The 23,232-nt window shown below is 47.5% G+C and overlaps 1 protein-coding gene across 10 annotated transcripts in view; it reads right to left on the reverse strand.

The window, feature by feature from the left end:
* Positions 1–23,232, reverse strand: part of MPP7 (MAGUK p55 scaffold protein 7) — a 276,448-nt gene that overhangs the window by 249,369 nt on the left and 3,847 nt on the right. Inside the window, exons 1-2 of one of the 10 annotated variants that reach the window (XM_055087703.1) lie at positions 8,006–8,096; positions 7,146–7,304 (exon numbers count right to left, since the gene is read on the reverse strand). The exons of 8 other annotated variants lie outside the window; for them this stretch is intronic. The gene's annotated coding sequence lies outside the window, so the exon portion shown is untranslated. Of the gene's footprint in view, positions 1–7,145; positions 7,305–8,005; positions 8,097–18,216; positions 18,313–23,232 lie in introns of those variants that run through there. One more of the 10 variants, XM_055087704.1, reaches the window with a different exon arrangement.

A 23,232-nucleotide genomic window follows, 5' to 3' on the forward strand; every position in this document is an offset into this window, starting at 1 on the left:
TCTCCCGTGGCGGAGCACAGGCTCCGGACGCGCAGGCTCAGCGGCCACGGCTCACGGGCCCAGCCGCTCCGCGGCACGTGGGATCCTCCCGGATGGGGGCACGAACCCGCGTCCCCCGCATCGGCAGGTGGACTCCCAACGACTGCACCACCAGGGAAGCCCTGGGCTTTTTTTTTTTTTTAAGTGAAAGGTAATGCGCAGAGTAAGTGCAGCAGCGGGGAGAGAATGGGTTTTTAAATTGTCCAGGCCTGTGTTTCAAAGGCATTTTTAGCACATCAACACGGAGGCCTCATCGCCTGGAAATTTACAAGCATAAGTGCTTCTGAGTCGAGTGATTTCCAAGACTCATCTGACCTTCACAGTAACCCTCTGAGTTCTACGGTTCAACAACTGGCCCAAGTTGAAAGAAAGAGGGAGGGCAGGACCTGAATCTGAGTCTGACACCAAAATAACCCTTCACTGTACCCCCGATTCCCTGAGCTTCTCATCCTTGTAACACCTTCTCCAGCGTTTTCCTGTGGAGAAGTAAAACAGGTACCACACGGATAGCCCTCAGCACACGGCACCCACCCTATCGTCCCGCGGCCTCGACGTCCCCGAGACCCACAGGCTGTGTACCCCTCGCAGCCCTGAGGCCTCGCTGCGTCATGGCCGGCTCACCCGAGCCGGGAAGCCGGGTCTCTGTGTCCTAGTTTCCAGGGTGTCTGGCACACAGTCAGCGCTCAAGAAATGGTTCTTGTTTCAGTTAATTCTGGTCAACAGGTGGCTCAGGTGCGCCACGCGCTCGGGTTGCCTTCGGTGTAAGACCTGAGTCAAAAGGAACCTTAGCAGATAATGTAGTCACAACATGCTGGCCGTTCTGAGCCAGCAGACTACAGCAAGCTGGCCGCTTCCACAACTAGGTTCTACCCGAGCACAGCCTCGTCACCCACACCGTCTCCGGCCACCGAGGAGTTGCACCAGAGGCCACAGGGCCTGCAAAGCCTAGTACGAAGCCTACCCGGCCCTTTACGCGGAATCTTTGCTGAGCTCTGCATCGGCTGGATCCACTCAGTGAGTCAACAGACATTAGAAGGTCTCCTAGGAGGCCGCCCCTGCCTTTCGGTGCTGGGTATACTGTGGTGAGTAAAAGACATGGCCCGCCCGTGTCTGCACGGAGCTGCCAGCCTAGCAAGCAAAAAAGACAAAGCACGTACGAGTAGTCAAGTGAATAAATAAGCAATAAACGAACTACTCAGGGTGATATAAGCACTGGGAAGGAAAGTAAAGAGTGTAATTTGAGAGAAGAATGAGCGTAGGCAGGAGACACAGCTTCCGGTGGGTAAAGAGCACCTCTCTCTACCAATGTGAAACTGAACAAACTGAATCATGGGGGGCGGGGGCGAGGACGGGGCGGGGGGGCGGGTGAGCACGTCCCAGCAGGGGATCCAGCACAGACTTAGGTTCCAGGAAGAAAAGACCCCAACGTGTTCAAAGGAAGCTGTGGCTGGAACATAAAGAGCCAGAGCGAAGTTCTGATAAAGCCAGGAAGGAAATGCAGGCAAGAGCAGATCACGCAGCACCTCTGAACCGCACCACAGAACCAGGGCCCTTTAGCAGAGAAGTCACACCATCACCATCCTGAACTACACGTAAAATCTATCATGAACTATCCAGAGCAATCGGTGTTCAACGTCTGAATGTTTTAAGCTGAAAATTATTAAGCAGGGCTTCAAATTACAGGAAATCAGATCATTTTACTTTGAACTTTGATTAACTTAGTGTGCATAAGATTGAGGAGTTCAAAAAGGACGGGATACTAATGTCGACTAAAAAAAAACGCATGGGGGCTTCCCTGGTGGCGCCGTGGTTGAGAGTCCGCCTGCCGATGCAGGGGACGCGGGTTCGCGCGGTGACAGAATGCCCTGTCCCTTTGAGAGGCACCAGGACCAATGCTAATGTGCCGTGACCCTCTGAACACACAAGGATGACACATGGTCGATCTTTTCTAGGCAGCATCTGCGTCCTGTACCGTCCCTCAGGAGTCTAAGGCACAGCAACAAATGCTCTTTTCCTGGAGCACCAGAGGCCAGCTGTCCCAGCTCCCTATGTGTCCTGGAGGGGAGAAACCAGACCTTTTGACTTCAGCCCCTCTTCTGGAGGAGTGCCCTGAGGGCAACACACAGAGTTCCAGGGTCGGGGGTGCAGGGGAGGGTTGAAGTGCTAAGAAAGTGGAAATTCACCTCTCACAGTTCTTTGCCCAGTGGCCTAGGAACTAAAGTCTGTTGATAAAGCAAGCTTCCCAGTTCATCAGCAACTCAAGTTTGGGCACATATGCCTCCCAAACTAAATTTCAAGACAGAGCAGGAGAGAGGAAGAGAGATGGCTCTTTTCTTTTACTGTTTCTGAAATCAGATGCACATGGCTTTTAGGAGGCCCCACCTTGTGTCCTGCTTCCGGGCTCTGATTTAATAAGGGTGGCAAGAAACAAACGACTTGCTTGCTAATATTGGAAAAGCGCAAACACACCTGCCCCAGGCCCTCCAGGTCAGGGCATGTGTTTGTAACTGACACTCGGGTTGTGAGTCGGTGGGAGGAGACCTGGACAGAGATTCAGCAGAGCCAACTGGACCCCATCGGTGGATCTTAATCAAAACTGGGGGTCAGAATCCCGGAAACTCTTTCAGAATAGATGCAGGTTTGGACACACCCAGACCTCCTGAATCAGACTCTTGGGGTGGGTGGGGCATTGTTTTCCCAGAAATTCCACCAGAGACTCAGATGTGCTCCTCTTGTTAAAAAATTACTAAACCTGGGCTTCCCTGGTGGCGCAGTGGTTGAGAGTCCGCCTGCCGATGCAGGGGACACGGGTTCGTTCCCCGGTCCGGGAGGAGCCCACGTGCCGTGGAGCGAGCGGCTGGGCCCGTGAGCCACGGCCGCTGCGCCTGCGCGTCCGGAGCCCGTGCTCCGCAACGGGAGAGGCCACGGCAGTGAGAGGCCCGCGTACCGCAAAAAGTAAAAAAAATAAAATGCATGAACTGGAAGTTGAGAACTACGTTTTATTCGACAGACCTGCTGAGGACTTCAGCCCAGGAGGCAGCCTCTCAGGTAGCCCTGAGGGACTAAAGAGGCTGGGGGGCAGGGGGGCAGGATATGTGGGAGTTTCAACAACAAAGAGGCCACGGGAACATCAAAAGATGGCTGTTAATTAAAGAAAACCAGGTATCAAGTTAATGAAGTCAGCACTTTTCTATGTCCGGGAAGATGCAAGAGTCTGGGCTCACCGAAATCATTCCTTTGATGTGCGCCTCAGCTCTCTGGGGCCGGCGTCCTGCTTTTCTCCATCCTGAATCCCCTCGGGCCGCACCGCTGGGGACTGCCCGTGGCTGAGGGCCTGAGGGCCACAGCATCCTTTGTTTACTGACATGGCAGCGGACATTCTTAGCCCAGGAGAGAGACCCGAGCTGGAGTTACGGAGAGGGCTCTAGTCCTGGCCCCGAGGTTCTCCCGGAAACAGTGATCCACGCTCAGGCCTCCGCTGGCGTCTCCCATCCCAAGGGCTAACTAGATGAATCCCAGCATCTCCAAGACCCGTTACAGCTGCTCCATTCGATGACTCAAGGCCGGGAGGTGCCGCTGGACTCTGAGACGGCCAGTTAGGAGGGTGAAAAGCTTCGAGGATCCAGGCATATGTGAGCTCTCTGTGAGGGATGTGCAGACTCCAGCGTATGCAAGGATGAAGTTGCAGCAAATCCCAGCTGAGAGCACCATGACTGCACTTTCCTTCAGCACAAAGTCTGTGCCTCTCCTCTAAGGCCACTGCAGTCACAGGACACAGGCACCCAGCAGTTCAGAGGCTTTAAGTGACATTTAAAGCCATCGTTTTAATAAGAAGGGGAGGGAGGGAGGGTGGGAGGGAGGGAGGGTGGGAGGGAAAACAGACAGCCAAAGAGTTCGGGGAAGGGCGCACGTGTCCACCTCACAACTCCGTTACCAGGCACCGCCAGTGTGCAGCGTGAATACCCTCCATCTTACTTTCTTACACGTTCAGTAGGAAATGAAAGTGTTTATGGTAAAAGATGTATAAAAATACCAAGTGACCGCAAGTTAAACACGTCTCTGAGGAAGCGGCTGGACTGGGGTTTATCAGATACCAGCAGCTGTACTGCTTGGGCTGCTGGTTTTGAGGAGAGAGCCGTTTGGAGACGCAAGTTCTCTGAAATAAGCACACGCTACTTTTCCCTGAATAACACGAAATGACGCCGAGGATGGGCTGCCCCCAGCCACCTGCTTTTTGGATGTTTTAGCACAACAGTAAGCTAAACAGCCTGCAGGATCCGGAAAAGCAGATTCATAGTAACTAAGGCAGAATTGTTCTACCTTGTCACGAACGGCAACTAGTGTGCTTTAATCTTTTAAAAAATTATATTAATCAAGAGCCAACATTTTGTAATAACTAACTGTAAATGAAAAGTACCCTTTAAACATTGTATGAAAAACTTTTTAATTTTTTTAAAAACACTATGTTGACCAGAAGCAAGTAGTCACAAAAAGAATATACGTTGTATTATATCACCTACATGCAGCTAGAGGAGACAAGTCTAATATAAAGTGACAGAAAGCAGATGAGTCATTGCCAGAGCTGTGGTGGCGGGACTCACTGGGAAAGGTCTGTGTGATGAAATGTCCTATGTCTTGATTGATGGTCTAAATTTGTCAAAATTCACGGAGAGGTTCACTTAAAACATGCATTTTATTGTAGATAAATAGGACCTCAATGAAGTTGATTTAGACAAAAAGCTCTTGTTTGGGGGGAAAAATGATAAACACTCATTATAAACAATGTAAGCAATAAGGAAAAGTACAAAAGGAGAGAAATAAACATCACCCCAAATACTAATTTAAAGTGGGATGCTATTAATGCTCAAATAAAATCACGAATCACTAAAGAAAAATTATGTTAGTCAAAATGTTTCACAAGGTGGGTCACACACCTCAGTGTAAAATGCAAAATTATAAAACCCCTAAAAGATAACACAGAAGAAAATCTAGATGATCTTGGGTGTGACAATGACTTTTAGATACAGTCCCAAAGGCACAATCTGTGAAAGAAACAGTTGACAAGCTGCACTTCATTAACTACTTCTGCTCTACAAAAGACAACGTCAAGAGAATCTGAAGACAAGCCATAAGCCAAATATCCACAGCACAGGTCATCAAGGAAATGCAGCTAACAATGAGACACCACTACACACCTATCAGAATGGCCAAAACCAGAGCACTGACGCCACCGAACGCTGGCGGGGATGGGGAGCTACATCACTGCTGGTGGGAACGCAAAATGGTGCAGCCACTTTGGAAGACAGTTTGGCAGTTCCTTACAAAACTAAACATACTCTTACCATAAAATCCAACAATTACACTCCTTGGTATTTACCCAAAGGAGCTGAAAATTTATTTCCACACAAAAACCTGCACACTGATGTTTACAGCAGCTTTGTTTTTTTTGTTTGTTTGTTTGATTGTTTTGTTTTGTTTTTGCGGTACGCGGGCCTCTCACTGTTGTGGCCTCTCCCGTTGCGGAGCACAGGCTCCGGACGCGCAGGCCCAGCGGCCATGGCTCACGGGCCCAGCCGCTCCGCGGCATGTGGGATCCTCCCGGACCGGGGCACGAACCCGCGTCCCCTGCATCGGCAGGCGGACTCTCAACCACTGCGCCACCAGGGAAGCCCGTTTACAGCAGCTTTATTCGTAACTGCCAAAATGCAACCAAGATGTCCTTCAGTAGGTGAACAGATTTATCAACTATGGTCCATCCAAACAAGGGAATATTATTCAGAGCTAAAAAGAAATTAGCTGTCAAGCCACAAAAAGACATGGAAGAAGCTTAAATGCATATTACTAAATGAAAGAAGCCACTATACTATGACTCCAACTATATGACATTCTGGAAGAGAAAAAACTACAAAGACAGTAAAAAAAAAAAAAAATCAGTGGTTGCCAGGGGTTGAGATGTGGAGAGGAACGAAAAGACAGAGCACAGAGGACGTTTAGGGCAGCGAATATACTCTGTACAATATTCATAATGATGGACACATGTCATTGTACATTCATCCCAAGCCGGAGAATGCACAGCACCAAGTGGGGACCGTAATGTAAACTACTGAGTGATTACGACGTGTCCATGTAGGGTCTTCGACTGTAACAGGTGCGCCCTCTGGTGGGGAGGCTGTGCGTGTAGGGGCGGGGGGTACAGGGGAAATCTCTGTAGCTTCCCCTCAGTCTTGCTGTGAAACTAAAAGTGATCTAAAAAAATTAAGTTTGAAGAAAAAATTAAATTTTTTTCATGTGCTTATTAATTCAGAAAGACACAAAGGTGCTCACAAACAATTGCTAAGCAAAGGGAATTCAAGCCACACCTGCCAGGCGCTCCCTGCAGATATGCAGCCTATCCTTTTGGAAGGAGCAGGGAAACCCGCAGAATGTTTCACTTAAGTACAGACAACGGTCACAGACTCTGAAACCCATATGCTTTATCTGAGAAGGTAAACTAACAGGTGATGTGGCCAGAGAATCTGTAACATGTCTAGGGGACTTCCTGACAACACCCGCCAACATCACACCAACTAACAAGTCAGTAAAACTTGGTCTGACCATAAAACAGGATACAACGATGCTATGCTCAGGCTAATCTGGCTTGATCCAGGAGTGTATTTTAAAATAGCTAGTGGGACTTCCCTGGTGGCACAGTGGTAAGACTCCACGCTCCACGCTTGCAGGGGTCCAAGTTCGATCCCTGGTCGGGGAACTAGATCCCACGTGCACGCCGCAACTAAGGAGTTCACAAGCCGCAACTAAGGAGCTCACAAGCCGCAACTAAGACCTGGCAGAGCCAAATAAATAAATAACAGAAAGATTTTTAAAAATACAATAAAATAGCTAGTGTAATGTATGATCTACATGTCCTTTAAGACGCCTCCCTAAGTACTGCTTCTTTCAAACAAGACTTTTGTGAGACATACACAAATCCACCTGCCCTGACAGAAGGCTGAGGGCAGGGCTAAGATTCTCCCATAGAGCTGGGAAGCAACAACAATGCCCTTGTGAATAAAGCGCCCATGCACCTCAGCTTCAGGGCAGCTGACGGAGGCGTGGGTAAGACTCACCTCTGACACTCAGGCCGACTAACGAGTGAGCAAGGCTCTCACCCACGTAGCTTGACCTTGAGTGTTTAAGTCAGAAAAACACCCGAGATATGAATAACCAGACATCTTCAGCCAAACTAAAATGCACCTCGAGATTCATGGCTTAATCAACGCTTCTTCCTGTTACACAAACCAAAGATAATTATTTGTAAAGTACACTCAAATATACTCAAATACACCCGCTATTTACACAGGTGTGTCCAACTTGTGAAAATTATGGGCACTATTCTCTATGTGGCCTACTTGTAAGAGTTTTATCTATTTCTGTACATACATTAAATATGTACGATGGAAATTCATATACATATATGTGTTTGTATATATATAAAATAATTAATAGAGGTAATGTCAGGTATTGATCGATCCTCAAATAATGAAAAGAGGTGACATTTCAAGGAATTGCTATTTGCAACCATCTAACAGCTGGAAACACCTTCTAGAAAATAATTTAGTTCTAGTAGCAACTGCTGATGAGTCATCAAATACAGGGAAAGGCTTCCCCTCCACTAGATTTCATCTTCTCATTAACTGAATTTTCATAAAGATTTGCTTGGATTTTAATGTTGTATATACTTTTACTTTTAGAAACACATGGACATTTTTATAAAAAGAAAGAAAGAGCATTGGAAGGTGAAAGGCTACCGGGACACTGATGCCTGGAGGTGCTGGAGCAGAGTTTCAGGCGTTTCACACACTGGTTAAATCTTACTACCTACCACTGCCTCCTATGAAAAATAATGGTTTCGTCGTCAGCCAGGTGAAACAACCCACAGTGTCATTTTATGAACAAAACTACCTGGTGTAAATGGTTCTAACGTTACCTGGAGCAGCCTGAAAGAGACTGGTAAGTCGGTGCCACCTAAATTCGCCAGGAGTCTTTTCTGTATCATCTGGTACAATCACAGAAGAATTCTATCAAGAGAAAGACTACAGCCTAAGACAGGGTAAAAGCATTCAGATCGATGCATCTCTCGAGATTTCTCAGGTGGACCCTTCACTGGCACGGCTATAAAGTAACGGGAAACATCCATAAGCAGTTACCCAGCACGGTAGGAAGAGCAACGTCAGTGAGATACAAAAACCCACCCACCTTCACACCCAGTTCACTCACCCACACCCACCTGGACGCTTAAGGGATCAGCTGAAGAGCCTACGAACGCACAGAGTCTAAGAGTCTTCTGTCTACTTAAAGACAAATGACATCAAGAGGGCGATCGCAAAACGCAGACGCCGTGAAAGCAGCTCCTCGCCAGCAGAACACAGCATTCTTTGCATTCACAGCTTAAAGCTCCGTCCGCACTTGTCAGACCTCACAGATCTTTATTCCCATCCCCGCACAACCAACCAAAGCCACAGAGATAGAGATCTCAGGACTCCGGTGAGAAAGCACTACATCTAGAGTCAAGCACTACATCTAGAGTCACTAAGGCTCCCTAAACTCTGCCCCGCACTCTTCAACAATCAAAAGCGTTTCACACGACATTAACACCATGGAAACAAAACAATACAGTTACATAAAATACGCCAAGTTTCTAATGGCCTCTCAATGGACCAGAACTCTTCAGCGCTACAACCAGTAATAAAACCGGTTTACAGCGCCATCACAGCCAGGCATCGCATCCGGTGCTCACGCAGGGCCCACGCCACACAGACCCAAGGGTCACTGCTCTGCCCCAGAGCCTGCCGGCGCAACCTCGTCCCGCTTCCTGCTACCCGAAGGGAAAGGGACCCGCCTTCCTGGAAAACTCAACCACCTTCCTCACCACACGCCCTCCCAGCTTCTGCACGCCCTCAAGTCCTACACCATAAATAATCAGCAAACACAGCTACCCTCGCTACTTGCCTTTCTAACCGTGTTCCACTGTGCTTTGCTCAGTCTTTAGGTCGTTTATCCTTAGACGTTCAAGTCCCAAGAGGAAAACCAGATATTCTTCTTCTTTGCATCTGCCCAGAGCTTAACGTTGTGCCTTTTAAATAACAGGTACGCAACAAATCTCTGCGAAACAGTCAGCCAAAATCGTGAGGCTCCATACCTAAAAGGTATCGTTGAGCCTGAAAACGCTGCCACTAGAGAATAACAAGTCTGGCTGCAACTGTCACCTGTAAGCGGAATCTCTAGTCGTCCCCCGCCCCCGCCCGGCCTCCCGCCGCCCAAGGCCCAGCGTGTGACCAGGCGCCGCCCTGGCTTCACGCCAGAGGCCCCCTCCGACTGAACACGTTTAAAACGGAACGTCTTTCCGCTACTTCCCAAACCTGCCCCGACCCCGCACCCTGGCATCCACGCAGATGCCCACGCAGACCCTCCTACGTCGAGCCGATCACCGCGTCCCGCCACCTTCCTGATGCCTCCGGGATCGGCCCACCTCGCGCCCTGCGCCGCTGCCCCGGCCTCGCCGCGGGCCTACAGCTGCCCCCGCAACGCGCCGGCTACGGGCCGCCGAGGGGCGATCGCTAACCAGAGTGTGTCCGCACCCACACATCTGTCCTAAAGCTCGTTAGCTCCCTCCCTCCCTGAAAACCGGCTCTTAGAATCTAATCTAAAAATCCGGAATGTGGCCTGAGAAGACGGTGGCCAATGTCTCACCAGCTCGCCTGGGACGGAGCCCACGTTCAGAGCTCCGGTCTCGGATGAACAGCAGGGTCCTACGGTAGAGCACGGGGCGCCCTACTCGGTATCCTGTGATAAACGGTGCTGGGAAACAATATGAACGAGAACGTGTGTGTGAACATATATGTGCGCGTGTAACCGGGTCACTGTGCTCTACGGCAGAAACTAACACGACACTGTAAATCAACTAGACGTCCATAAAAAAGATGTAGAAAACACAAAACAGAGCTCGTCTGAAGCACGTCTAGTCTGCACCGCGCCAAGCTCTGTCTCGGCCCCTCTTTCCCACGTACACTGTCCCCTCTGCCCCAAACACTGTTCCAGGTCCCGCAGGCGGCCGCGCTCGGTGAGCCTCTGTTCGACCACCACTCCCGCAGGGGCAGCCCCGGCCTAGCTCCGCTCCTCTGCTCCAGCTACGACCCGTACCTCCTGTGCCCTGCTGAGCTCACTTCCTCCCAGCTCGTGTCTGACGGCGGCCTTCCCTTCAAAGGAGAGCAGAAACCCTGTCCATCGTACACGCCACCGTACTCCTGCAGCACAGCTCTGCTGAGTCCACACATATCAACACTCATTCACGTGTGAAGCAGTCCTGGCCAAAAAGAGCGCCACGATTTTTACCCCGAGCATGAATGTTACAAGTAGCAAGCGTCACCAAGACGTTATTAAGTACTCAGCAATGGCTAGGCTGCAAGAGTAGTTCAAAATAGGGGCCCAGCCCAGAAGGGACTTACAACTGAGATAGGGAAATAGCTCCTGCATAAAGGTACTAAACTAACAAGAAGGTATTATATAAAGATAAACAAAATAATCCATTGCTGTAAGTTAGTGCTGAAAAAAAAAGGGGAACATAAAAACAGAAAAGAGGGCCTTTGAGTTCGATTATTAAAGGATGGACAGAATATAAACAAAAAGAAAGACATTACAGGTGGAAAACTCTGAGGCACCCAATCCTGCGGGTGTATGTATTTACAGGATCCCAGGTTTACACGCATGCAAAGGTCTGATTGGAAGGAAAGGGGTTAAAGTTCAACGAGACTAAACTGATCACACAACCAGTTTATAGTTTTAGACGGTGAAAGCTGAATACTTAGAGAGTAGAACAATATGAAAAACAATGAAATCTGGGTAAAAGGATTAAAAACTTGATCTGATTAGTAATAACTGCCCAAACATTGGACCGCGCCAGGTACCGTACTTCCAGGTGTGTTCTCTGACTTCACGCCCTTGACAGCCCTCTACCCTAAACACTATTGTTACTGCCTCAGTTTACACATGAGGAAACTGAGTCTCAGAATACTGACAACATATTCAAGGTCATAGAGTTGGTACGCGAGAGAACTGGGGCTTGATTATAGCAACTTCAGAGCCCTTAAGGGTCCATGGGGGAGAAGTCCTCTTTGCAAACAGGGTAATGTGGGCAGCGTTTTTAAATCTGATAACTGGGTACAGGGGACACCGAAGGCTGCATATTCAGCAAAGCAGCAGCCGCAGTGAGCTAAGTCAGAGGTGAGCAGACCTAGACCAGAAAGACAGCAATGCCATTAGAACACAAGAGATCAGTGCAGTAGAATGTCGGGGGGCGGGGGTGGTGGTGAGGGGAAAGCAGATCCAAAAGTGAAAAATAAAGAGACGGAATTCAAAGACGACTCCACAGTTCCTAATCTTAGATATGAAAAGGATAGTGATGCCATAAACAGGAATTGGGTACATTTAAAAGTGGACCTGTTTTTCCAGTTTTAGCCTTTGCATGAGGTCAAGATGAGCGATTCACGTGCACCGTCCATCAGACAGTGAGTGGGGACAGTGACATCGGAGCTTGCTGAGAAGAACAGGCAAGATTCATATCATAAGTACTAATGTTATATTTAGGTATATTTCTTAAACCAAAGGAGACATGTTCTAATATTAAAAAAAACTAACAACTGTTAGCCAAAAAAAGGGAAAAAACATTTAATAACACACTTCCCCACACAATCCCACCTTCCCTGAGCGGCCCTAGCAACAGCGGTTCTACATGTGTCAGCTCAAGACAAGAACTCCCAGCCACCCACTCACCCCCTACCAACGATTCCACACCCAATGCAGTATCTTTGCAGCATCTTTTTGAAACACAGAATATTGAGACCATCTGCTGAAGTAATGTGGAAATTTTAGCCACAAATGAGGCTTTCAACTTACTAATGGTAGCAATTTTTTAAAATTCTCATCAATTTAAGGCATTACAAACAAACAAGGATTTCTATTACATATCAGGAAACCAATGATGGATTTCCATTAGCAATTTTAGGTACAAACAGAAGACATCTGCAGACAATACAAAAAATTAGAATTGAAAATGTCATCTGATCTCCGTGTCTCCACGGCTAGCTACCCTCAAAACAGACAATTTTTTAAAAACAAGTAACAGAACAAAACATGCAGTATATCTTTTCTGCTGATGATCATTTTCACACCGTATATGCCCTTAAAAGGATAGAAACATCCATATGTAAAAGCACATTTAGAAAAAGATGGAAGGATACAAATTCATATTAGCAATTGCTTGTGGGGAAGAAAAGGCAAGAGAACTGGGAAAGGCAACAAATTATGCTTCAACTTTATCTACACTGTTTCCTTTCTCTCATTTAAACAAAAATCTGAAGCAAATATGCCAAAATGTTAATTAATGTCTGTTAATCTGGGGTGAAGATCATATGGTATTTACCCTGGTCTCTTCGCCACTCAGTATTTCTGAAATTTTACCCAAATTATTCAAAAATAAATAAATAAATAAATAAAAGGATCCAACCTCTCACCTAATGAAAATACCACACAGAGCATGTCTGACCTGTCTTGCCTGGATGACCCCAGCACCACTGGGTGAAACGCACTTCACCCAGCAGCCAGCTTCTATTTGGGACGTATTTCTTGAGACACAATGGTGTAATGAGCAGGTCTGAACCCTGGGCTCAGTACCCTGAAATTCCTCTATCTGGTGGGCCTTAATCACGGGTGAGTCCTCAGCGGCGACAGCTAGGAAAGAGCGCTGGCCTCCGTGTCTCCTAGGGGAGCTGAGAGGAAGATTCCAGAAGGAAGAAGAGGCCGCTGGAGACAACTCTGGATAAATGCCCTCCCCACCCTCTCCCCACCCTCCCCTCCCTCCCCCGTCCTCCCCCGCCTCCGAGGCCCCGCCGGGCGCCCGGCAGCACAGGGGCAAACCTCTGCAGCAGCGTCCTCATCTGCTCACTATGAGATGCACGGCACATTCCGGAGGAGAGCCACGCATTCGCTCCGCCATCCCTCAACCTAGATGGCGGCAGCAGCGAAGCCAAGAAGAGGGCAAAGCCCCGCCCTCAAGGACGCGCTGCCTCCTCTAGGCCTCTTAATCTTAAGATGCACCCCCCCACCCCCCGCATCAAAGCCAAGGAAATTCAATCCTACCCGCAGCGAAACGATCCCGTAAGACTATCACGACGCAGGATGCGGTGCAGGTCAGGCCACCTGAATGGACAAAGGCCTGGGAGCCCCAGCTTCCCCGCTGCGCCCAGAACGCAACAGGGGCTGGCACGGCTGCGTCCAGGTCAGCGGGGATTCCACACAAGGAACAGATGAACTCGTTCGTGCATCTCACATTCCCCCCACTTTTTTTTTTTTTTTTTTTACCAACAAGAGAGTCATTTTAGCCACTGCCAAGATCCCTTAAACTAAGAGAACAAAAACACATCAAAAGGAAACACTACTGTGCACCCACTCAACACTTGAGTTTTACAAAGACTAAGACATAAAGAAGCGATCCAGTGATACTGCAGCTCACATCTCCGGGAGCGAAATTCCTTTTCACAGGGTTTAGGCATAAAGGAGACAGGTGGGTTTCTAGTGCTCTGGACTCTAGATTAACAACAGCAACAGAGTAATGAAGCTTCTTAGACTCTGGACCTCTAAAGGCAGGCCAGGGCCCAGCCAAGACGGGGGGGTGAGGACCGAGGCCTGAGCACCTCCGACCCGGGAGCCCTGCACACAGCAAGGTCACGACTGTCCGTGACAGACGGTGGGTACCTGCAGCAAATCCAGGACGTCGGCGCAGACAACACAGAGGACGATGCACGTCCCGGGACGCGGCCCTACATGTGACCAGAGTGGGGGGCGGGGAAGAAAGAATAACACGCGGGCCTAAATACGACAGGCTTTGAAAGTCCCAGTGGGGGAGAGCCAAAGGACGGACGGCAGACCTTCTCCACGGAAGCTGGAGAGACCGTGGAGGGCAGGGCGAGCCGTCACAGCCGCCTGCACGGGAGACCAGGCGGACAGCTCTCCGGGGCGGCGGCGGCGGCGGCAACGGTGCCGCGAGACACCGGGAAGGAAGACGTGACGGCATCTGCTCGCTGACGGACGGCAGAGACGGGAAACCGGCCCTGTAGGGTCGCCAACCGCACTGCTAATTAACAAGGAACAGCAACTGCCACTGTGGACCTTCGACTGGTGCCAGACGCGACGCCAAGGGCTTTCGCCACCCTCGCTGGAGGCAGGCACTGGCGCCAGCCGGCTTCAGGTAAGAAAACAGAGGCTTAGAGCAAATAACGTGCCTTCGTTCCTAAGACCAGCAACGAGCAGAGCTGGAATTTGAATCCAAAAATGTTTAGAATATTATTCAGCCTTAATGACGGAGGAAATCTGGCCATTTGACGATGTGGATGAAGCTGGAGGATACTGTGGTACGTGAAACAGGCCAGTCACAGGCAGAGATGCCACATGGCACTGCTTCGGTGATCGATCTAAACAGGCAGACTCACAGAGCAAAGAGTGGAGCGGTGGTCTCCAGGGGCTGGGGACAGGGGGATGCGGGCAGGCATGAGACAAAGAAAGGGTACAAAGTTTCAGTTATAGGAGATCAAAGTCCCAGAGATTGCACAGCACAGCGCCTACAGATACAGCACCGCACGGTATTCTTAATCTGCTCAGAGGGCAGACCTTATGTCAAGTATTCGCACCACAAAATAATAATACGGAGGGCAGGAAGAAACTTTTGGAGGTGATGAATAGGTTCATGGCACAGAGCGTACCAGTGATTTCTCAGATGTACACTTATCTCGAAATGTACACTCATTAAACTGCAGACATCCAGTACGTTCCGCTTTTTGTATGTCAGTCATACCTCAACCAAGTGGTCTGCAAAACAATGTTTCTGTTTTACAGTCTACATCCTTAACCATTAAGATGTATGTATAGGACCTTAGGGTTTTCAGGGACCAGGGCAATAAACATCAACTAAACCAGGAAGCGAGTGGGAGACACAGACTGCCCAGGACGCGGGAGACTGCAGGTGTAGCCACCATCCAGAACGCCAGCCCGGCAGCCTCACGAGGAGGCTCCTGGCCTTGAAGAAGCTAAGTTTAGTTTAAAAAATCGTAGAACCTCGTGTTTTTGCACATTCTCGTCAAAGGAAGTGCTCGATTGTTCCCGTAGATCTGCTGGAAACGCGACGTCAGCCCTGACGTTGTCGCAGGCAGACGCACGCTTCACTGGGAACCACAGGCCAGAGAAGGGAATTCCAGCTCATGCTGCCTCGGCTCAAACTTCCAGTGAGTTCTGCCCCCTTGGCTGACTAAACAGGGATCTGAGGGGAGCCCACAGCGGACATGCAAATGTTCTCTTCCTGCCCATCTGCAGACGGCCTAAACACGGCACAGTCGGTTTCAGAGGGAAGAGCAGCTGAAATCGACGCTAACTCTGAGACATGCAAACGCGCAGGGGACGCCACAGAGCAACTGCAAACCAACTCCCGCAAACGAGGCTCAGGCGGCCTCAGCGGACCCAAGCTTGCTGGAACCCCGGCAGGTGGGAGTCGCTCACACAGAGAGCACGGCCGGAACCCAGGCGATGGGCAAAGCCACGCTGTGTGTGTGCGCGCGCGCGCGTGTACGGCGGGGGGCGGGGGTCTGGAGACAGGTCGAGGACTGGAGCCACAACTGATGGACAGGAGCAAGAAGAGGGGCCAGCAGCAGGAACAGAGAAGAGATGACACCGTCTGAGAAGCAGGAGAAGTAAGCGCCCCACCCGGCCATCAGCTCACTCAGCCTCCGCCCGAATCCGCATCCAGCCCCGCCCCGCCCCGGCTGCCTCCCCAGTCGCCCCCTCACCAGTGTCCCCCCCCGCACCGCGTCGGGGGCCCTGCTGCCCTCCCGACCTCACCACGCCAACAGGGAGAATCACCCAGAGCCCACATCTGGCCAGGACATCTCCGCAAGGTCCCACAGACTTGCCCTCAAACTGAGGTCTCTTGTGGAGGATGAAGGGTGGGCATAAAAATGACACATCTTCCCGGAATGTCAATTTTACACAATGGCAAGTGACGTTTAACCTATCAGATCAAACATAAACTTCGGAACAGTTTCATGCTTGTGGTGGGCTACTCTCTGAAGAGCCCTCAGACTTCTCCCCGGCAAACTTCTGTCACTGAGGGGTGCGCTTTGGTGGAAAGTGTTAGACTTGTGCTTGTCCAGATTAAGATAAGGAGCCAAACAAAGAAAGACTGAAGATGTATAAAGGAGAGAAAAATTCCGGTAAGAGTTCAAATCATATGATACTCTCACACCATCTGGCCTCTGATGTTTAGAAGAACAGGTGACGTGGGTTTGAATCCAAGCTTTTACCACCTCCTAGTCATATGACTCAGGGCAAATTGTTTAACTTCTCCATGACTTGTTTTTTCCCGTCTGCAAAATAAAAATGACAATAACTTAAAGGGCTGCTGTAAGAATTAAGCACAAATATCTAAGGAGAGCTAGGCTCAGCACAGTGCCTGGCTTACAGCAAGGGACCGATAAACGGCAGCCATCATTTGTAAACTCCAAGCCTGTCCCCAGTCTGCTAAAGCATTCCAAAGCTTTTATTAAGTCCACAATTATTCTCAGACAGGAAAATGTCTACTCTGATAAGCAGTCCTGCCTTACGAGTCACAGTCTGTCCCTGAGGGATACTTTAGGCTCCATATGCAAAAGAGTGAATTTAATTACCCAGTTCTGGAGTCCTCTGGAGATCAGAAACACGGAGGACACCAGAAGCCAAATCAAAATCACTGTAGCTGTCACTTACAAAGTGTGAGACACTGCACTGAAAACAAGTGAACAAATCTTAGTCCTGAAACTATGTGCCAGGGTAATGAGATAAAGCACTTTGCTGAGGACACCAATCTGAAATTCACACGCGGGGAAAGGATGCAGGACCAACTAGTGTGTGAAGAATATCCCACTACTGATCACGGGTATGAATCAGCGTGACCTCCTGGACGGAGGGTCACAAACGTACAGATATTTATATGATCTTTCGTCATCTAGGTACTAAGTATCGCGCATTCAGCAATCACTCAAGTTATGAGAAGGAAGGCGGGGAGGGAGGGGCAGCGAAAAACCAGCCTGACCTGAAGCCGAGGGACCTGCCCCAAGCCAGTCGTCGTCGTCGTGGGCCGGGCAGGAATCTGGGTGAACGTCTGCAGGGCAGGACTGGAGGCCCCTGCCTCTCCTTCTCTCACCCGAATCCAAGAGCCACTCTAGTTCCATTTAACTTGCTCCTCAGACAATCAGTTTCACCTACTGCTTTCGTTTTTCCAAAGAATGCTTTATCTTCTATCATCCATTGCTCAGCATTATAAATTTTTAAGGGGGAAATATTGTGACCCACAGAATGCCAGTGACAAATTTATATACACAGTCAACTTTTCACCTATTTTACTGCACCATCAGCACCTTCAAGGCAGGATGCCTTATACACTTTCAAATCTGCTCTCAGAACACAATGTAAGATACATAAAAGGATAATTACATGCAATAAATACATTATTCTAGAGGCAAGAAAAATCTTGGTTTAACTAAAAAAAATTCCAATTCCTTTAATGGCACCAAGATGTGTCTACTATTATATTTTATTTCAAATGAGTTAAGCTACTTGAAGAATACAACAAAAGGACTTTTCTGTTAATAGTTTCCTTTGGATTTACTTACTTCTACAAACCAGTGCAATTTAGCTTGGTGTTTCAAAGAAAAACGACAGACCAATTTCTTCATCCTGAACATATTTGAAAACTAATTTTTTTTAATCAAACATTTAAGCTGCCTCTTCTCTACTAACTACATCTCAAATAATATACTTTCTCTTTATTAAAATATCCTAATAAATTAAAAAGGAAGACAGAATTTAAATATCACGATTTTGCAAACCCCTAATAAAATAATGGATCTAGGCAATGATTATCAATGACCGAGAGAGAGACAACCAACACTGCCTGAATTCCAGCTACCAGTACGCCCAACCACCTATGAAGCAATTTTGCCAAAAAAAAAAAAAGAAACTGAATCAAATCAAGATCAGATTAGCATTTACAGGAAATAAAAGAACAGAAGCACAGGTTAAACCACGCATTAAATTGAGAGCATCACAACAGGTTACTACCTGTTATAATTCTTCTTAATTATGATGTTACCAAGCAAATATTTTTTGATACACGCACAGGACATTTCTTCCAGGTCTCTTTGTGATTATCTCCATCTAAAAAGATGAGAAAAATCAACCAAGTAATAGCATGTTTGTGGATGTGTTTACTGTGTTACGACAGCAAAATTCACAGCTTCATATACGTCTGGAGTTGCTGATCTCAGAAATATTTGCTTTTCTAGTGTTACTAAACTTTCTTTCACTGGGAAAAATACAGCCGAGCTGAGCCAAGAAGTGGCAAGGCCCTGCTTCTAAGAAGATCGCGTTAGGAGTAAGTAGGCAAAGAAGCTGGGTCTGGTTCAGCACCATCAGGGAGACATCAGAATGAGGGGCTGGCCCTCGGCTGCGCTGGAGGAGATGCTAGGTGCCAGCTCTTTGCTTTCAGGGTCCAGGAAATCCTGGGACTTCTAAGAACCTTTCAGGACATAAAAACTACCTGTGTAACAACGCTGAGAGGTTGTGCTTTTCACTACACTGACATTTGCACTGATGATATTCAAGCCAGGGCGTGTAAAATCGCTGGCACCTTAGCACAAAGCAGGGCAGAGGCACCAACTGTGCAGGGCAACACTGCAGTCCTCGCCAAGAGGAACTCGGGGGAAAAAAGCACCGGTTTCACCTAAGAATATCCTTGAAGAAACAGTGAAAACTAACAACTGGGTGAAACCTTGACCCTTGAAGGCATGTCTTTTTAATATTCTGTGTGACAAAACAGGAAGTGCCCATAAGAACCTGAGCCGTCCACCGGAGAATGACGGTCATCTTGAGGAAAAGAAATTGTGCCAGTTGCTCTATGTGTAAGCTGAACTAGCAGTTTTTACTCCCCATAGAGTAGTTAGTATTCTTATATAAATAACTGGAAGACAAAGTTGGGTATCTGGTAAACATTTTCTCAAAACTGAACCCAGTGAGCCAGACGCTTCAAGGAGAACACCTGAAATGTTTGTTGCCAATAATAAAATTCAAGCTTTCAAGCAGAAATTCAGTTTTTGGAGAAATTATACCTGCCTCCAGGAACTTTCATGAAAGCTTTCTCAGTACTCACAGATTCTTCTGATGGGCTCACTGGTGATCCTACAAATGGTGTTTTTTTTCAAATGGTATCATAACACATGCCAATATTTGGCAGATTTACATAATTCCATGAGTGAACATTTTCTCAATCATGTATGGGTGAAAAGATTCAAAGTACAAGGAAGACCGATAGATTTAAATGTAACAGAGCGAGAAAACTTTATTGATTGGGGTTCAGCTTCTACCCTGCAACTCAACTTTAAGGAACTACCACTTACAGAGGTTTAGTGTAGGATCAAAGAATGATTACCTAAAAAGAATACTAAAATACTCCTCTCTTTTCCAACTGCAGGTCTGTATAAGGTGGGATTATCTTCATCTATTTCAGCCAAACAATAAATGACAACAGACTGAATACAGAGACAGATACGAAAATGCAGCTGTCTTTACTAAGCCAGACATTAAAAAGAGCTGCAAAAATGTAAAACGATGTCACACTTCTCAATTATTTTAATAAAGTTATTTTTCATAAAGAAGTTATTTATGTTAACATATAATGGGGTTATTATTTTTTAATGAATTTATAAATAAAGTTTCCTGTTTGAAGTTCTAACCCAGTAAATATTACTAGATACAACCCACACAGACAAAACATCCTTAATATTAAGAGTGTGAAGTGGTACTGTGACCAAAGGTTTGAAAACAACAGCTGTGAGAACTGGAGTCTAGGTCATGCTTCTTCAAAGCTCTCAGACATGACTTTGATTTCTCCTTCGAACAAAGATGGGAGCCCAGCAGGAGCCGGGTGACAGGGAACCCAAACTACTCCACATCGTTACAAGTCAGGGTCAGGAAACTGAGGAGGAAGATGGCCTCTGGGGTCCTGCCATGGTCTGTTTCTTCACCTGAACGCTGGTTACACAAGTGTGTTTGTTTGCTCTGTGAAAATTCAGTGAGCCGCACACTTAGGACAGATGCATTATATATTTCTAGGTATATGGTGTACGCACTTTTCTAGGTATATCTTACACTTGAATAAAGTTTTTAAAATTCACGGTATAAGATGCAGAACGATTTCTGCTTTGTTTTTCCAAACCCACGATGGCTTTCAACTAACCAGAGTCAACACATACAACTTACTTCGGAAAAGCCCGATGAAAATAATTCAAATATTTAATTTAAAAACCTCAATACAGACAACTGTAACTTTTCAGGGTTAAGAGCTATATACCATCTAGGTCAGTTTCCTTACGAAGATCAGGAAGAGAATTCTCTGCTTACTTCTCCAGTTTTTAAACGACAGTGAAGTCACAACAAATTTTTAAAAAATGAAATCAAATACAACTCAAGAAAATGAAATGTCCCACTTAAAGGCAAAACTAAGAATGAATTCCCTTTAGGGTATTAAAGTGACCAAACGGCCACTATCTCTGCTAATCTTCAACGCATCATCGCAAGTCTAGACAAATACAGTGAGGCAAGAACACACAGAGAGCGAGAACTGGAAGGAAATGACAAATGGCCATTATGTAAAGATGAAATCATCACCTTCATAGAACACCCAAAAGAAAAGCTAGCCATTAAAATATCACAGATTGCTCCCCCTGCAAAAAAATTAAATACAGATAAATATGTCAGTGCCAATTCACAGAAAGGGAAACCCACACACTTAATAAGCATCTGATAAGATACTTAACCGCACTAGTAATCAGAGAATTGCAAACACGAACAGCAACATATGTGCCCAGACGCTCCATCTGTGGCATCAGGTTAGAAAAAAATTATAAGGTCAGAAATCATCAAGAGCCAGCAAGAATGTGGGAAGAGTAACCGAGCACAGCCAGACCAGCTAATAACCTGGCAGAACTCCAGGAAATTACACCTATGCCTGAGACAGGGTGCTGTGAGGAGAAAAGGGGGAAACGCAATAAAATAACACGAGAGGCTCTGCATGGACCAGTAGTGACAGAGGACCACTAACTCAGGTCTGCACACCTGATCTGGGAGAGGGGTCTCCATCTCACACGCCCCGGCAGGCCCGTTCACCAGGCACTGCGCCCGCCCGTGCTGGGGACACAGTAGAGAAGATCAGGTCCCTGCCCTCAGAGCTGACATTCCAGTGAAGGAAACAATGAAGAGGAAACAGATAAAGCTATGGTTAAGCGTGTGATAACTGCTACAATGGAAATAAAATGGGTGATTGTGGCAGGAGGCGATGGGAAGGGAGGGGCTCCTATCCAGGGGACCGCCAGAGAGAAGAAAGCTCTCAGAGACCCGTGGGAAGGAAGTGAACCAGGCATCCAGCAAGCTTCGGGAAGATCTCCAGGAACTGCCTCCAGGGCATCAAGCTCAGTCACCATTCTCCAGGGGAGACTGCAGATGTTCTGAAGAACATCCAGGTGCTGCCTTGTAAGTGAACGCCAAGGAACCTCCTGTAAGATTCCTGTTCTGTAAAGTATGGACTACAGTGCTTACAGCTAGAGTCCAATATATTTTGACCAAAGAGTTCACGCTTTTTAGAGGGGGAAGAGACACCAGCGAGGTGAATGTTCTGTGTCTCTAAAAAGGTTTCTGGAAATTTATTAGGATCCACAAACTTTCCCTTCATTCATTAAACAGAAGTTGAGTACTCATGTATCCTTTCCACAGCACACGGCAGGGAAATGACGATAAAGATAAAAGTTTCTGTCCTTAAGGAACATAACCTCAACTTCACAAGGTTCAGGATTCTAGTTATTTCATTCACTAGTTGACTTTTATGATTAAAAGCCAGCATTTACTGCATGCTTGCAACCCTCCAGGCAATGTCCTACGAGTTTTTTGTTTGTTTGTTTTTGTTTTTTGCGGTACACGGGCCTCTCACTGCCGTGGCCTCTCCCGTCGCGGAGCACGGGCTCCGGACGCGCAGGCTCAGCGGCCATGGCTCACGGGCCCAGCCGCTCCGCGGCACGTGGGATCTCCCCGGACCGGGGCACGAACCCGTGTCCCCTGCACCGGCAGGCGGACCCCCAACCGCTGCGCCACCAGGGATGCCCTCCTACGAGTTTTGATACACATGTGAGGTCACGTAATACTCCCAACAACATACTACTACATTATTCGCACTTTAGAAATGGAAAACCAGAGGTAAGAAAGTTGCCTGATGTCAAAGAAGGAATAACAGGCAAAGCAGGGATTCCAAGCCTGGGTTCTTAACCACCACGTTTATATTCCCCCCTGGAATCTTGTCAGTGGTTTTCCCCGACCAGAAGCACAGCCGCCGACCGTCACCCTGGAACTTATTAGCAATGCGTATTCTCAGGGCCCAGCCCCAGACCTGAGGAATCAGAAACGGTGGGAGTGAACCAGCCACCTGAATTTTAACAAGCCCTTGGGTGATTCTGAGGAATGATAAAGTTTGAGAACCTCAGCCTAAAGTTTTCATGCTCAGCTGTACGGATGTTAAAGGTGAAATGACTACCATCTTGCGAATTCCAAAATGCGAAATTGTGACCCTATTTTAAAAAGATCTAAAGGATATTAATTCATTTCCTGGTTACCCACAGCACAGCACGGCACCTCCTCCCCCTGGACTCTGTACCCTGATTAGACCGTCTAAAAACCAGTCAACTCTGATGGGCCTTACTGGGAACGGACCTACATTCCAAACATGAAAGGGAGCGCAGAGGTCCAAACAGAATCTTCACAATTTAAATCCCAAGCCATATTAGGAAGAGGGAAAAAAAATATTTTGAATATCAGCTACAGAAGCTTGGCAAATCTTGGTTCATGGCTCCACAATCCTTTCCATCCTTAGCTCCACTCCAAATTTTTACAGCCTCATTTCCACAAACTTCCAAGCGCCAAAAAAAGAAGTTTACAACCCTCAGAAATGTTTGATTCTCATGATTCAAACTGCTGTAAGTACACATATGGAGGCACTGTCTCGCAAAGAGCAAGTTTTTATAATCACGAGCAAAG

The sequence above is a fragment of the Physeter macrocephalus genome, chromosome 11, assembly GCF_002837175.3.
Source record: "Physeter macrocephalus isolate SW-GA chromosome 11, ASM283717v5, whole genome shotgun sequence".
NCBI classification, from domain to species: Eukaryota; Metazoa; Chordata; class Mammalia; order Artiodactyla; family Physeteridae; genus Physeter; species Physeter macrocephalus.